Here is a 12,491-nt window from a genome sequence, read left to right as displayed (position 1 = left end):
TAGGGGGCCTCCTGTTGGTGGCTGCTCACGAGCAGGCCACAAGGTTGTGTGAGCAAAGTTCCAGGTGTTAGGCTCAGGGCAAAGGGGGATCCGGTTTAGCACACAAAGTGCACCCGCAGCGGTGCCGGGGCGGCTGGGTGCAGAGTGCTGTTTTGGCGTCGGGTTCCCTGTTTTCAATGGGGATTTTCGGTTTTGGTTTTTAGCTGCAGGCTCGGTCCAGGAAGACTTCTGGGATGAACCAACAGCTGGGGAGGTAAGTTGGAGGGCTCGGGAACATAGGTGCACCTTGGGTTCTTGTCTCCAGGGCGTAGGGTGGCTGGATGCACGGTTGTCTTTTGAGGTCATATTTAACCTTACTGGGCCTTTTGCAGTTGGGGGGGGGGTCTCCATGGAGAGGCTGTAGGCGACGTCGTGGAGTACTGAAGGGGTGAACCCACGGTGGACTCGGACTCTGGAGCGCTGGGGACCTCGCTGGGACTGGTGGGCCACTTGAACTCAGGCCGTAGGCGATGGGTGTAGTGGTGGTTCCAGGTATCGGGTTTCTTTGTCCTCAGCAGGCTCAGAGTCTGTCTTGGGAGTTTCTTTTGAACAAAGCTGCTGTTCACAGGAGATCTGGTTTTTATTGAAGGCAGTCAGTCCTCCCAGGGTTCTGGAGGTCGCTGGCTGCAGGACAAGGCGACTTTTGGCGCCGGATCTCTGGAAACTGCAGACAGGCCTGTAGGTCTGGGGCCAAGTTAGTTCTTCTCTGCAGTCTCCTCTGCTGGGCGTCTTCTTTCGACCTTCTTCTTAGGTTGCGGGAATCTGTCTTCTTGGTTTAGGGCTGCCCCCTAAATACTGTATTTAGGGGGCATTTTAGGGGTTTCGAGGTCAGTAGCCAATGGGATACTGACCTTAGGGTGACTACATCCTTGGTGTGCTAAAGCCACTGGGGGAGTGAGCACAATCCCTAATCCTGACCGGGGAGAACCTGCCATCTGCAAGATGGCGGGCTCTGAAGTGTGGGCTTCACCTTGCCTCCCCCACCTGAGGGGTGGGGTTGGTAGAGGTGGGCACACCTTCTGGGCTGGCTAATTTTTCCCTCCTGTCTTCCCACCGAACAGGAGGGGAGACAGGAAGGGGGCCTGCTCCTGATAGCAGGAGAGGCTGGGGGTCACATTACAAAGCCTGCAAGGCCTTTGAAGCTCCCATGCCAGAGATGGCTCTTCCTCTTTGTTTCTGGGCTCAGGGAGCGAAGGCTCCCACCCCAGGGGTCCAGAAACATGTCTTGTGAGGGTAGGCTGGTGTGTACCAGTCAGGGAAGCCACCAGAGCATGGTAAATTTTCAGGGGGCATCTCTAAGATGCCCTCTGAGTGTATTCATTAAATCCCACACTGGCACCAGTGTGGGTTTAATGTGCTGAGACGTTTGATACCAAACTTCCCAGTTTTCAATAAAACCATTATGGTGCTGTGGAGTTCGTATCGACAAACTCCCAGCACAATATACTCTTAATGGCTTTACTGCACTTAAGTAGTATAAACTGATAACATCGATCACCATGCTTGCCCTTAAAAGTGACAGGTCCCCCCTGTAGGTCCCCCCGCCCTTTCGCTGTGTCCTTAAAAGTGACATGTGTGGCTACAAAAGTGACAGGTCCCCCCATAGATCCCCTGCCCTTCGCTGTGTCCATAAAAGTGACGTGTGTGGCTGCAAAAGTGACATGTCTGTGTGTCCATAAAAGTGCCAGCTGCTTGTCCTTAAAAGTGACAGGCATCAAGCCCATCAGGGTGGATGTAGGCGTTCAACTGTCCCATGGGGCTGCCATGGGGCGGGGCTTCTTATGTAGACAACAGCGAACCGTAGACCTATGACGCGTGTATGTCCTTTTTGTGGTGTAGAGGGGCACACCCTTTTAGGATCTGATTAGGATACATATAAGGCCTCCTTAAGAACCTTGTACAGCAACCAGCCGTCTGAAGCCGAAAAGGTTCCCACAGCAAAATGAAGAGGTACAACCCGCTCGTGAAAAGCCCCATGTGGGGTGGCTCCCAGCCCACTATCGATAGATATTATCATAGCTTAGCACCCCTGGTAATGGATGAGAATGCTCAAAAAGAAACACCTAAGGATATGGGCTGCGACGTTACTGGATTTGGTACTGACCTTTGTCGGGGGGTTCAAAAACTCAGCCTCAAGGAGTGTTTATGCAGGATGTCTCCGATTAAGGACGCCAGCAGCGAGAGTGAGGTCTCGTGTAGTGGCAGCGTGTTTGCTGGCCTCAGTTTAGTGGACATGGAGGAAGATGAAGAAGCTGTAGCACCTCCTAACACACCCGTCTATGAAGACATGGATCTTCAGGAGGATACGGAGCCTGAGAAGGGCGTTGTGCAACAGCCGTGTACAAGCGTCGAAGATGACGGGGCATCGCAGGACATTAGCGACTCTCAAGATTTCAGAGCCGTCGCAGAGGGCGGTGAAAATGCGGAGGTCAGTAAAAAAAAAAAAAATGTTATGCACAGTCAGTTACAAAAATGATGTATTTTATGTCTTAAACTACTGGCATGTCATTCGTCCTTCTTTTTTGACCCTAGAGAGCAACACCAGCGGGATGAACCCCCTTCATAATGTGCTCCGATAAGGAGGCTGCAGCACCGCCTAACACACCCGTCTATGAAGACATGGCCCCTCAGGAGGATACGGCGGCTGAGGAGGTTGTTCTGCAACAGCCGGGAACAAGCGTCGAGGATGAGGGGGCATTGCAGGACATTAGCGACTCTCAAGATTTCAGAGCCTTTGCCGAGGGTTGTGAACATGGAGAGGTTAGTAGGAAAAGGTTATGAGTAGTCAGCTACATAATTGCTGTATTTTGTTTCTTCGACTAATGGTCTGTCAATTCTTCTTTTGAACCTTAGATAGCAACCCCAAAAAGACCGGCGGCAGAGTGGCGGCATGCAAAAGCGAGCAATGTAATCTTCAATTGTCTGTGGTGTTCAAAATAGGCTGAAAGCTCCACATGCCAAAACCGTGAGGGTTGCGACAAGTGTGTATGCGGCTCTAAGAGCGATGCGTGTGAAAAGGACGATGATGAAGTGTCCTACGATGAGAGGCGGAAAGTTAAGGGTTTTGCCGCGACGGTGAAACCAAACTGTGTCAAGCGTGACTATTACAGCCTTTGTCATGGCCACCAGATGAACAGTCCACAGCAGGCTGCTCACTAATTTTTGTGCGAATCATACAGAACAAGAACAATACGCTATATTTGTGGTTTGCTAGATCCGTACAAGGTGTATAAACTGCTAAGGGTGGTGTACGGTATGCATTCTGAAAAGAAATATGTACACCCCGATATGTTGAGGATCTAGACAGCTGCACTCAATGATATCCGACACGCCTATGCCCCGAGCGTAAAACTACCTGCTATGCAGGAGCTGTGCCCTACTTTTGATAGAAAGCTGATAGAAAGACGCATGTGTAATATGTATAAAAAAAATAGAACAATAGGGTCTTTGGCCCCACGAAGACTATTTAACTAAGGTCTTATGTAATGTGACATGATAGCGTATTTTTAGAACAAACTAGTATGCCATTCTTGAGAAGAGGTTATGAAATTGCAAAACCGCATGTTAAGGCAGCTGCTACGAGCATTGCCCAGGATTTGGTTGGTTCTGTTAATTCGGCTGTTGCAGAACGCATGAGCAAACAGCCGCAAGAAGGATCGGGGTTGGTGTAAAACAGCTTCTTCATGGAGGTATCACCTTTAGCAGCATTGACACCTCTGGCCCCTATAGAGTTTTTAGTGTCGGGGTCCACGGATATGTATTTGGATCTCAACAACACATTGCTGCATCTTGTGTGTAGAATCATAAAAACGGATGGGGCCGCCATAGCAGCAGACGCTAAAGTGGCAACGAACGCTTATCCCCTAGCTCCTGTGTTTAATCAGGTGGACATCACCCTGGGCGATCGGCTCATCACACAGAACAATAACATGTACGCCTACAGAGCCTACCTCGAGAGCATTCTAAATTACAGTAGCGACGCCCTTGACACGCAGCTTTCAACGGGGCTCTTCTACAGGGATACACACGCACAGTTCGAAGTCACGGCTCTGGACGGGGCCAATAAGGGTTTTGTAAAACGAGCAGGGCTTGCAGCAGGCAGTCGCCCCTTTGACCTCCTGGGGCGCATACATTCAGACCTCTTCTTCCAAGATTAACTGCTCATCAACGGAATTGATCTTAAGATCAAACTCACTCGCAACAAAGACTCATTCGGTCTCATCAGTGGTGATGCGGAACCGTACAAACTGGACATACTATCAGCGAGCCTGTTTGTAAAGAGAGTGAAAGTGTCACCGAGCGTCAGGTTAGCGCACGCCGACGCTTTACAAATATCTAACGCCAAGTACGCTGTGGAAAGAGTGGCTCTGAAGGTGTTCAGTATCTCAGCAGGGACCCGGTTAACACAACAGCAGAGTTTATTTCTGGGGCAACTTCCCAAACTCATCATCATCGGATTCGTGGACAATACAGCTTTTAGCGGCACCTATGCCTCAAACCCTTTCAATTTTAAACACTACAGCATCCACTACGCCGCGCTGGTCCATGAGGGCAATGTGATTCCTGCAAAACCCTACACACCCAGTTTTATAACCTCCAACTACATCAGGGAATATCAGGGGTTGGTTTCGATAACAGGGAAACATCTAAGGGACTGCAGTGTAGCCGTGATACGTGAAGGCTATGGGGCCGGATACACTCTGCTCGCATTCGACCTGACACCCGACATGGAAGATGGTGGGCACTACAACCTGGTCAAAAACGGGGATCTAAAAGCTGAAATAGGATTTACTAACCCTCTAACGGCGAATGTGAACATGGTCGTATTCTCAGTGTTCGACAGCCTCATCCAGATCAACCACGCCAGACAGATTTTGTTTGACTATCTAAAACTATTGTGAAATGGACACTGTGCAGATACGTGACTTCCTAAGTCGGCATAAATACGCTCGGAAATACTTTTTAGGTGTTTCCCCTAGCGATGGGCTACCGGCTGAAATAGGTGCAGAAAGACCACGCACCCTAGTCTTTAACACTGATCCACATTACAAGAGTGGAACACATCTGGCCGCCTTGTTTATAGATAGTGACACGGTTACCGTGTTTGACAGTGCAGCAGAGTTCCCTGAACACAGTATACATACATAGCCCATATTCAAGTTTGTGAAAAAAGTTGCGGAGCGAGTGGTGTTTAATAAGATGAGGGTACATGATTCGGTAGCCATGACATGAGGGGAACACTGTATTTATTTTATCAGTAAAATGTCAGAGGGTATTTCATTTAGAAATTTGTTAATTCTATACTCGAGGGACCTTGTTAACGACAGTCTAGTTGCGAAATATGTAAAAGAAAACACAAGGGCCTCGGTTAGACCTGCTAGAACAGAATATGTAGCTTGTCAAAATTGTACGGGTTTATAACGTGTATGTGTTTTTTTAAAAGTAGGCATTCAGACTTTGTATTTCAGTGCTTATTCATGCATCATAATTAAAAAAATGGTTTAAAAAGGCGCGTGAGACGGCTGAAAAGTTATAAAAGTGTTTATTACAATCATGTATGTAGGTTGTGCATTACAGTGACAAACTTTGCTGAAGAAATATATGAAGAAAAATCAGACCCGCTTATACACATAATAGGTACATTTAAAAAAAAATTAAGGATGAATCCATGTAACGGGTATGGACAAAGGCTTTTTTCGCCGTGCAGATGGCGCCATTGGGGTAGTCTAAGAAAGGGATATCCGTAGGCCTTCAGAGGCGGGCGGCGATGGTGGGAGGGATGTCTTTAAACTTTCAAGCATATGGCGATGATCGTTATTACCAACGAACGTAGAAGGGATATTGAGTTCAGCAGCGGCTCGCAGAAACTGATCCCAACCACGCGGTGCATTTTGAGGCGTTAGGATTTTGGGGTGCGTGAGACCTTTGACTAGGTCGTACATGTGCGACCCAGCAACCGGATGTCCCTTGTAGAGAAATTCGCCTCGTTCATTCCAAGATGCGAGGTCTTTAGAAGTTGCCAGTTTACTCATTAGCATTTGCGCTGCCCCTCTATGTCTTTGACTTATATTTTTTAAGAGTTCATCAACAAAGGGATCTGGGGATGTCGCAAGGTCCGCCGGTGGTTGTTGGGGTTGAGGGGTATTCGCAGGGGCTGCAGGTTGTTCAGAGTCCGGGGTATATAGAGTCAGTTTGTTTTTCTCAGTATTCCATTGGTTGTAGTAACTTTAAAAGTTTTTAAGGGTGCTGGTGTAAAGGTTTGCCTTGTCGTACGGGTTTAGATCAGTGCGGTTCAAAATGTCTTTAATTTCAGCATCCAGGCGCAGAGTCTCATTTCTGCGTATATCCCACGCGTTGTCTGCGGAAGAACCCAGCAGGTCCATTTGCTGTTTAGGAACCAAATACATCTTTGTGGCATGCTCCATTACTGTCCCGAGAGGAGGCTTGTAATTACGGGTATAGCTATGCCCAGCAAAGAGCCTATAAACCCCCCAGATTGTTTCACCAGTTTCGTCTTGGTAATGAGTGAGGCCCTTTTATTACTGAGCTTCTTGATAAGACTCCTCTTCTTCTTCAGCACCTGTAACTGACTCCTTGATATAGGGACGTTGCCTTTTAGGGTGTTTAGGGCTATTCCTGAAATGGCAGCCACTAAGTCATCAGAAGCAGCGCACAGGATGGCCTGGACTGGCTGTAACAAGCATTTTCAGGAGAGCTAGATTGCGGCGCAGGCGGGCAGACATGGTCATCACCTTATATTATAAGGGCCTGAGTATAAATGTCTCTAAAAGCCATCAAAGCTGCTTTTTATAGGGTCGGGGCTTGGTCTTTGGGGTGTAAACGACTGGTAACTCGGGGGGCAAAATATCAGCCCTCAGTCTATAACCTTCTAGAGTTTCATTTTTCAAGTCGACCAGCAGATAGCCGTGGGGTTTTGCTGTAATGTCGCTAAAGGCCTCCATGAAGAAGTGTGTGTTTCCGGGGTACATCTGTTTAGCTATGACTGCTATTTGTTGTTTGTCCCGGGGTTTTTTAAATAAAACAGATTTATGAAGCATTGAGAGCTATAGACCGGCTGTTCTTGCCCTTGTAAAACAAGTTCTGTACAATGTAGCATATGCTTAGATTGTGATGATGTGAATATTGAGTAAAAGCTCTCTCTAACTCCGGATGATCCCCCCCTTCACGCATAAGGTCATCGACAATTATCATGTTTACAAGGGACGGTGGCAGTAGCTCATCATCGTTGAGATTATCTGGTATACCCTCTATAAAATGGATATGTGGGAAACTACGGGACAGGGCTGTATAAAGAGGTTGCCAACATGAATAAAGCCACACAATGTTATTGGGGGTTTGGGATAAAACATCGGCAGCATTTTCTAAGAGCTTTTTTATAAAGTAGCTCTTACCGCAGTTTGAGGGTCCTGATAACACGCAGGAGAAGGGATGTTGAAACCGGGTGTCCATGGTGTGGGGGCTGTCTCTCTAATGGGGCTAATAACCATAAGGGATTGTTTTATAGTCCGCTGTCAGGATCCTTTTATCAATAACAACGCGTAGGGTTTTATGTAAGGGCTGCGTTATAATTTCCCACTTCTTTTTGGATCTGACTATGCACGGCTGGTTCACAACTATGGTTTTAACATTTTCACAATCGGCTGATGCAGCGTATTCGTGCACCAGATTCTTTAGACTGTCAAAATTGATTTTTAGGGTGTTGCTGACATTTAAGGTTATACCTTTGACCTTCATACACACTTTATTCTTGTTTGTGCGGTAGGTGTAGGTCTGAGGCCCGGATGAGACGTATTCTATTATATGCTCATCCTTACCGAGCTCGCTGGTCAAATTACCCAGATAATCCCCAAGAGGAGGGTCTTCATCCCCTGGTTTACTCAGAAAAATCACAGAGTCGGTATCATGATACAGGCAACTGTCCTGGAGTTTATCCATAACCCTGTAAAGCTCTAGACGGGCGTGGGCGGTAGTGAAGCAGGCTATGAAGATGTTTATGTTGTTACACGTTGTGGGTTATGCTTTTGTGTATTTCCAGCACACTGCCGCTGTCTCGTCATCGATAAACTCGCAGCTGGACACCTCGTAACAGGGGGCAAATAGGTACTTAAACAACTCGTCGGGATCTGTTATTAAGGTCGTATTTGATAGGTTTGTACGCTGTGCGGATTTTCCCCATAAGGAGTTGAGGCAGAGTTTAGCTAACTGGCGACGGGCTGGGTTGACCGTTATCAAATGGGGGCATAAATGGATACCCTTGTGAGCGTAGTAGTCATCGATGTATTTCTGCTTTGCATCCTGACTAGTACACCATTCGGAATACCCTGAGGCCTCCTGTTTGTCTCTAAGAAACAGATTAATGTACGGGGCAAAGAGCCGGGTCATGGGCCTCTTAAAATGCCCCACCTCGTGTATCCTCCCGAGCCTGTAACCTTTCTCTAAGGCCGCTTCTACCTCGATGCTGCACCAGGTCCCTGTGAGCATCCTTTGTTCTTCGGTGTGACTACAACCACCGGTCTCTTTAAACAATGCGCATGTTCGACAGAGGGGGGACATCAGCTTACCATCGTAGGGTAACACTGGAAAGTAAAGCTGCCTTGGAGGATAGATTTCACATTTAACTACCCCAAAGTATTCTGAAAGGGGCTTAAAGTCTCTATATGTGATGGTAGGGTGTCCTAAGGAGTATACCTTCATTTTGTTTACAAAGGGGTACAGGCTGGTGAAATCATAGTAGTGTATTTTCTCACCCTCACCCGTGGCCCTGTACAGTTGTATGGCGTTTGTACTCCCTCCGAATAAGGCATCGCGGGGTTCCAGGGGTTCTGGTAAATCACGACTCTGAAGGAAAGAGCCGAGTTCGGTGTTGGTTGTTAACATCTCTAACCACTCGTGCTCCCATAGAACCCTCATAGCAAAGCCACATTTTTCAACATACTGGGCCTTCATCAGGGTACGTCTGTGTAAGTGTTCAAGTTTGGCACCCAGAAGTTTGTTAAACTCGTGGGGCTTGTAACACTGAGGGCAGCCGTGGTAAAAACAGCCATTGTATTCAAAGACCGTCGGCACGCCCTTAATTACAGCATACCCATCCAGGTAATAGGGCCCCACACGGTATTCGCCACCTTGTAGGGCGTGTTGAATATGTACGTCTTCCTTTTCAGAGATGTACATGAGCCACCGGATCGAGGGGGTTGAATAACGTTTCTGTTTACCGTTATAGATGTCTGGCGGCACTAGAGCGATACTTTGGGTCTTAAAAACATGTGTTTGTAGATGGACATACACATGGATGCCAAAGTGATGTTTTGAAAAGGGTCTATGTATTCGACCTCCTTTATCATTTGCGGCATCTTTGGTTTCAAGACCCTGCTTGTTGGACAGGCCACACGAAGGGCTGGCTCCCTCCCCGCATGACAGGGCCCCAGCCAGGCCCACCAGGCGTGACCCACGAGAATCACCCGCACCCCGTCTCCCGACGGAATTCCTGCCCTCGGACCTCCATGTATCACGAACCCAAGCCACCACCGGCTCCCCCGGCCGGGTCAAGCCGCCATCTTGGGCCCTGCGCCACGAGGCCGCGTGGCCTCCATCCGACCCTAACCCTGGGCCTGGCCGGCCCCGACATCCCGGCACCACCATCCACCCAGGAGGTGAGCGGACCACTTGGCAGGTCAATGGGAGAACGAAGCGCCAAGGACTCTCCCCCGCCAGGTGCCGATCGCCTCCAGCTCCCCCAGGCGCTGGCTCCACCCCCTGCTGGGTGTCTGGACACCTTCATCCCGGACCCTCCGACCTCCAAGTGCGAGGGTCCGGACATCAAAGGGCGCCTGCCCTATAACTGGGGCAGCTCCGGAGCAGGGGGGCAGTTGTATCCTGGAGTCGAGAGACACCGAGAGAACTCAGCCTTGATGGACTACTGGCGCTGCCGTAGCCCTACCTTGCGAACTATCGTCCTGCCTGCTGGCGCTGCCGCGGCCTTCTGCAACATCCATCCTCGTCGGGACCTGCTGGCGCTGCCGCGGACCGTTGTAACCACCACCTTCACTGGGACCTGCTGGCGCTGCCGCGGACCGTACCTCGACCATCTTCACCGGGACCTGCTGGCGCTGCCGCGGACCGTGTATCGACCATCTCCACCGGGACCTGCTGGCGCTGCCGCGGCCCGTACCAGCTAAACCACCAAGCTCGAGGATTGTGAGCTAACCACCAGATCACCCGAACTACCAGATTGGTAAACAGACTGTCCCGCTACCCCCTTTTTCCTATCTTGAGAGACTTAATCGAGGGGACCCCTGAGTCCAGACCTCCTTGTACCATTTCATCGTACCTTAAGAAGTGCATATAAAGAACGCTAAATCTTATCCTTGTGTGGTATCTGTCTGTGGGGGGGAAGTTATTTGTCTGTACGATCGCTGGAGACGGCTCTCCCCGGAGACCTCTCCCCTTGTCCTCGGCCGACCCTCCCGGTCCGTCTAACATTGGTGGCCAGCGGCGCGATCCGAATCAACGCGTAATCGTACAGAGAGTAGCTCACCCCACGACAAAACCACGATGTCAGCCAAAGATAGCGGTTCCACTGAAAAGTTCCAAATGGATAAGTTGGAAGAATATAGCCACCGCGAACTTAAACAATTCTGCATGGAACTAGGCATTGCTACCACCGGCCTGAGTACCAAAGATGATTTGAAGCACGCCCTTGAGTCGTGGACAGAAACTGGGATCGCCGGACCCTCCGACCAAAACAGTGTCGCACCAGAGGGGAACGCCACGGCTCCCGAGGAGCGGGGAACGGGCCTCTCGCAGGAGGAGATCCAGGAAAGAGAAAGAACCAGACTACACGAATTGGAAATGGCACGACTCAAGATGGACGGTGAACTCAAGTTAGCCGAGCAGAAAATAAATCTAGAGCATCTGCGGCTCCGAGAAGAGCGAGAAGAAAAGCAAAGACAGAGAGAGCTTGAGGAAAAAAGAATAACACTCGAACACGAGCGCAAACTGGCGGAAATAGAACTTCGGAAACAGAATAAAGAACCGGGGATGCCTGAGCGACCGCACACCCCGGGGGCAACCGAGAAAAAAGTCCACATCCCCAAGGATGTTGTCCGAGAGTATGTTCGAGAAGACGACATACAACAGTGGTTCAAAGCCTACGAGATCGCCATGACCTCCCACCGGATCGACCGGAGTGATTGGGGAGCCGGACTATGGGGGAGGTTCGTCAACGAAGGCCGCGATGCCCTGCTGCAGCTCCCAGATCACCAAATGTCGTCCTACGACCACATGAAGGCTGCCCTCCTCACCCGCTACGGCCTCACACCTGAGATGTACCGCCAGAGGTTCAGAGATTGCACCCGGATCCCGGGTACAACTTGGGTGGAGTACGTCAACTATTTCAGCCGGGCCTTCGAGGGTTGGATCAAGGGGAGCCAGGTAACAACCTACGAACAACTCTTTAACCTTATGGTATGGGAACACCTGTCGAACAACTGTTTCGTCGAGCTCAGGCAGCACCTCCTCGACAGTAAACTGACTGACCCCCGGCAGCTCGCCGCTGAGGCTGATCGATGGGAAAGCACCCGAGTGGGCCGGAGAGAACCACACGAGCAAAACCGAAGCAACCAAGGCCAGCACCGTCCCCGGGGAGGAGGAGGAGGCCAGGGGCGAGGGAGAGACAGCCCCCCGGCCACAACCGTGACCAGCACCCCGCCCCCGACCGGCCGGGGCAACCCCCCGATGCGTCCTGGGTTCCGAGCCAACGTCACGTGCCACCGATGCCAGCTAGTCGGCCACTACGCCAATGACCCGAGCTGCCCGCAGAACCAAACACCAAGGCCCCGCCAGGTAGCTGCCGCCGCCCTGGGGGAAGAACGACTATCAGAGGAACAGGACGAGTATGAGCCGGCCCAGCAAGAGTGGGAACCGGCCGCCATGGTTCTAGCGTGTCTAGGGGGAAAAGACATGGTCCCGCGGGCTCCCCTACCCGCCAACACCAGGAAATACGGTCAGTGGGTGACCATTAATGGGCATCGGGCCGAGGCCTTACGTGACACAGGCGCCAGTGTAACGGCCGTCCGCTGTCACCTGGTGAAACCCGAGCAGATCCTGCCGAACATTCTCTGCCCCGTCCGCTCAGCCGACAACTCCGAAAGTCTGTGTCAAATGGCATGCGTCCCCTTCGAATGGGGAGGGGTCTCCGGCCTGTTGAAGGTGACGGTCCGGGATGATGCCCCCGTGGACTGCCTCCTGGGGAATGACCTTGAGAGTTCCCCGTGGGCCACCGTCGAGAGAAGAGAGCACCTGGGGATGCTGGGCCTCCCGGACTGGGCCTGCGTAACCACCCGGTCCATGGCCGCCCATGCCGTCCCCCGATCCGAAGAACCGGAATGGCCAGCACCTCCGCCCCCGGTCGCCCCAGTAGAAGACAACGACGA

The 12,491-nt window shown here is 50.8% G+C and overlaps 1 protein-coding gene across 1 annotated transcript in view; it reads left to right on the top strand.

Annotated features, from left to right (window-relative positions):
* The window catches only part of FBXO15 (F-box protein 15), a 397,776-nt gene that overhangs the window by 344,020 nt on the left and 41,265 nt on the right, over positions 1–12,491 (top strand). The window lies entirely within an intron of this gene.

Source organism: Triturus cristatus, chromosome 5_1, assembly GCF_964204655.1.
Source record: "Triturus cristatus chromosome 5_1, aTriCri1.1, whole genome shotgun sequence".
NCBI classification, from domain to species: Eukaryota; Metazoa; Chordata; class Amphibia; order Caudata; family Salamandridae; genus Triturus; species Triturus cristatus.
Note: the sequence above shows the minus strand (reverse complement) of the source record. Positions and strands in the feature narration are given on the sequence as shown.